Here is a 5,245-nt window from a genome sequence, read left to right as displayed (position 1 = left end):
TGATTGGGCCAGTGAACACGCAGCATCCACTAAGACGACACCGTCAGGGCATCTAGACGTTCATTGCAGCAGATGCTCTTGCACCCCGTCATTCAACAGCACACAAATTTTTGCAAAATACAAGGTGTCATGCGAACTACATAAGGCTTTTGAGATTAGGGCTAGGGGAAACAAGTGCGCCAGCAAAACGTCTTTGGCCTTATGTACGGATGAGTACGAGTATTTAAAACGTGAGCTGGGCAAGGATTGATTGATGACTGCACGTCCCCGTTGGGAATAATAGTGCATACTTTTTCGGCACTTTATGCCCTTTGCTAGACTTATGTTCTCAAATTCTTTTACTCTATCAGTAACTGTTCTACAGCTCTTTCTTTTGTTTTTGTTGTTGTTGTAGAACATGAGGTTTTCCTCTTGCAAGTTTTTGCCTTTTGCTGCACACAATGTAAACTGCCTCTTGCTAGAACTGTCAAAGGCGGCAGAGTCCTCATTACGCACTGTGGCTTAGTCTCTTAGCACCTCCTGGTCAATTGGGAAACAAATGAAAAATGAAGGAAAAGAAAGACATGCAAATGTAGTAGCTTCCCTGCATTGCATGTGTGCACATCTCTGCAGTGCGCAGCTGTATTGAAAAGAAGGAGACACGAGGGGGCATACAACAACAGGATCTACAACACAGAGAAAACGCCGTTAACGTCTCCCTACTGCACTTTTGAAAAACTGGTGAAGTTCCAAAAAGAATAGTCCCTCCGTTAAATTACCCGAGCACCAAGGAGCATGCTGAGAGTTTAGTTACCAGTGCTACACATGATGTCTGCGGCAGTAACTTTTAAAGCGAAGAATATAGACCGACACGCTGTTTCCAAACAAGCCCGCCTTTGCCCACACCAGGTGTGGGCACTGCGCGTGAGCAGAAACCGAATTTGGGAGGAGGGAAGCGTCTGCGCATGGCGCTGTGCCGCCGACAGCGCCACCGCAGCTGCATGACGTCAGGGCCGCGTGTTGGTCTATAAAACAAATGGTACTTTGCATGTCTGTTTGTCAATGCCTCATTTTGGGTATTTAGTTAAACTTTCTTAGATTGCTAAGGTGAGCGTATGCAGTTCATATACATCCCCAGAGTGCTCCTTGGTGCTTGGGTAGTTTGGCAAAAACAGTTGATTAGCGAGGGCATTACGACTAAATCAGCAGTGTCCATAATCCATAGGTGGCTGGGTCATGAGTGATGGCTCGGAGGAGGAGTTTTAAAACCTGTTTTTATCTGTGGAGCCCTCAGCATTATGAACACAATTCGCTGTATGGCGATGGGATAGAATTTATTCAAAGTGATGTTGACTTACCTTACAGGAACCTCATGGCATGTCTATACTTTATTTTTCACTCCGGGTAACTTTGTTAATTATTTGCATTGTATGCAGAAATGCTCCACTTATTTGTGCTAAAACTGAATGTAAATTAATTGCAGATGATTCACACTTAATCTCCTGCATCAATTCATTCCCCTGCAGGTATGCTGCGAGAGAGCCGGCTCTACGACAAATTGTTGCACTTGGTGGATGGCTACTCATATGTGCTGTATGGTGACCCGGCCTATCCCTTGAGGCCACTTCTGCTCAAGCCTTATGGCTCAAAGGCGACCCCAGCACAGGTGGAATTTAACAAAGCGATGAGTACCGTAAGGCAAGCCGTTGAATGGGGGTTCGGCAAGGTTGTTGCTGAATTTGCCTTTGTTGATTTTAAAAAGAATCAAAAGATGCGCAAGCAAAAGGTGGCTCCCATGTACAGGGTGGCTGTCCTTCTGTCAAACTGCCACACCTGTATCTACGGAAGCCAAATCACTAGCTTTTTTGATCTGGAACCTCCGACACTGATGGAATATCTTCAGCCTATGTCTAGGTAATAGCTTTCTTTGTTTGATATTATGTGGCATGAAAGGCTGGCAAATTGCCGATACTTAAATATGACAGAGTGCCTCTTAAAAAAGCCTCACATCTCTTACAAGTGCAGAACCCAGGGATCCTGGGTTCAATCCCCGCCCCTGCTCGTTTCGATCTGGATGAGCATCGTACCGGCGTGCGGTCGCGTACACTGTTGGCAAGAATAACACGCCCAGACGTGTAAACCGTTGTCCCATAGCGGACACGTCGAAACGTGTTCGTTTTACACGAGGCCATCTGTGTTTTTTGTCTACACATGAGGTGCTGTGTAAACTTAACACGCTACACCGTGTCTGCCTTCCACAAAAACGTTTCGAGCGTGTTCCTTATGAAACATGGCGGCCAGCGGCCGAGAACAGGCGAGAGACGAGCCCAGCGAGCCGCGCGCGTTTCAGCCGAATTGAAAGCACACAGGGCGCGTTAGTTCTCGTTCGATGTCTTTTATACACAGTAAAGTCTCCAAGCGGCGGACGCAGCTACTTGCAAAGGTACGTACGTGCGTTGTCGGCGGTCGGCGGCGTCGGTAGCTTCAACAAGCCGCTAGACAAAAAAAAAAAACAAAAAACGAATGCCGAACTTATATGGATAAATAACTTGAGCAAACTATTTAGAATCGGGCGGTAACTTGCGCCACCTATCGAGATTTCTAGCAGCTTGTATTTAAAAGAAATGACGAGTCTGTTAACACTGCGAACGACCACGACTACACAGCAACCCTACATACAACGCAGGCAACACCAGTACCACGTACAACACAGCACCGACATGTACACAAACACAACAACGACACTACGCCCGACACTTCCTACTCGATATCCATTTCTCCTTGCGGCGCATATAGCTTGACATTTGCGGGTGAGCTCTTTGGTCGCTGACCATTACAGAATTATAGAAGAATACACAAAACACGGCGCAATGGACAGCCGTGTGTTTGAACTGTTTGCATTTAAAAAGTATGGAGGCAAAATCTATAATGTTAGTCCGTTGCAATAAATAACGATATGTTAACAATAAATCTTAAACCGGTCATGAAAAAGTTCAAATTTTTGTTATTTTCTTGCTTGACCAGTGTTATGAGCAGTCCGACTAGCTTGAATCAGATAGGAAAACAAATTATTGGGATTTTGTCATTACGTATACAATAATAAATGAAAATGATCCTTGCGCAAAGCATTTTTCATATATTTCCGTGAAGGACATCCGAACATCCGCCCAACACTTCACTTCCGCTACTTGCAGTACGGGAGCAGACGCCTTCACTTTTGGGGCGTTTTGATGCAGTTTGTTGTCGTATGTCGTGTCGGTGACGAGTGGAGCGGTGAGGCTTGGGAATTTGTGACCGGTGTTATTCGTGAACACTGGTGTGGGGCGCTGATGCGTCTTTTTTTTATACTGCCACCACCCCGAACTTTGAAGATACACGGGCCCGTAGCAGTGCATTATGCTGAATCGCGAGCTCCTTCTCTGTTGACGTCGCTTTCCTGGTACCACTCGTGGATACTGCAAGCGTTTAAACAGTGTGCACCGTCTCGCCTACATCCCCGGTGACGTACTCGACCTGTTGAAACTTATTGCTTCCGTCATTTTATAGTACGCAAGGCAGTTATCTCGTTGGTCTGGTTTCGGTTATAAAAGCAAGGCAAAACGCTCGCAGTTCCCGCTCTCAGCAGACGTTGGACATCTTCCACACTTTGACACCAGATACTGAATGAACGAGGATTTACATTCACTTCCGAGGTTACTCTAGCCGCTTCCTCACCGTTGAGCAGCAGGATAAGCTGGCGACAAGCCGCGGATGAAAGGCTTGAGTATCAACAGCCCAAGCGTACTCGGTGCCGATGCGGGCGTCGCAGGTTTCTGTCAACCGGGAGGCCAGCACAAACCGTGACCGTTCCAGCTCTTCGTCATGACACGGTGTTGCAGAGAGCAGGGTAAAATACAGCTACACGGATCACCGAAGCAAACGCACTGCTATCTTAAATCTTGGCTTGTGATTGCGCCTTTGTAGTAGATCATCTTATTCGTTTTGCTGGAGAGACGCAAACGACGGGCATAAGAAAATCGCTTGCATATTCCGCATATCTCACAAAAGCATTTACATTGTCACCTTGCGAAAAGCGCGAAACACGGAGTCCGCACCGTCCTAAGCTTCCCGTTTTTTACCTGCTTTAGGGCAGTTTGTACCTGCTAGTAGATATGCCTACTGAAACTGAAACAGGGCAGTGCCAGAGAGAAAGAGACAAAGTTGGGAAAGCTTGCTCGCTCTCCAATTTCTTAACTCTCAAGTGATTGTACCATAATAAATGCACCAACGCCTCTTCCAAAATAAAGAAAGAGCACTACGTTCACAACGTAAAAAATGGTCTCAGTACATGCATCTGTGGGCAGGTAGGAAACCTTGCCCTAATTTATTCACGCCGCATGATTGGCGCAGCTAACTCATTGCAGGACCGAATCATTTACTCGAGCGGTGTGCGTCGCTATGCAAACGCAGTCCAACACGAAGCATAAAAAACGGCAGATTTAAGACAACAATCCGGAGTCCATTATTCAATTAAAACGACGTAATTTTGTTGAAAACGCCCGCTGCTTCTTACTGACGGTATGTGTCGGGATACTTCCACAGTTTGAAACGGAACGAAGGAAGATTTACTTTTAAAAACGCTCGCTGCGTCCTCCCGGACCAGCTGGGCCGGATCAGCTGACGACGACGGGACTGTACCCGTTGAACCTCCACCCCGCAACAAACAATTTGCGCTCCGTGTTAAAAGCGTGGTTCAAACAGACCCGGAATACAAAGCACCGCACCACACACGACGAACGTTTCAGCTCTTTTTCGCATCGCCGGGTTGCACCAAACAGAACGAGATCGCCGAAGTCAACGCCGCGCTGTCGTGAACCTTGGCTTGTGGTTGCGAACTCGTGGACCCTGTGACTCCCTTCGCTTTCAAAGCACACACGACGATTACGAATGGTACTTTCCGTCTTCCAGGAACATCACAGGGGCACTTCTCCGGTCACGTCTTCACTATGTGCTCGCAAACTCCGAAGCTCTATGCGAAGCTTTTCGCGTCCCGTCAAACCAAAACAGTAGCGGCGCCATGCGTACTTGCCAGATTTTCTCCGGTCAAACAAAAACAACGAAAGCCAACCGGCGCTTGCTTCCAGCGTACATCGGCGTTGCGCTTGCGCCGTGGCCAGATCGCTTGCAGTTGAAGGTTGAAGCAAAAACGAAACCAACTGCAATGTCACGTGTTCACATCGAGGACACGCTTTTTATATCCATTTTAACTGCTTGGAACGAATAATTA

The sequence above is a fragment of the Ixodes scapularis genome, unplaced genomic scaffold (genome assembly GCF_016920785.2).
Source record: "Ixodes scapularis isolate PalLabHiFi unplaced genomic scaffold, ASM1692078v2 PGA_scaffold3__209_contigs__length_174095766, whole genome shotgun sequence".
Lineage (NCBI taxonomy): Eukaryota > Metazoa > Arthropoda > Arachnida > Ixodida > Ixodidae > Ixodes > Ixodes scapularis.
This window is presented reverse-complemented; position numbering follows the sequence as displayed.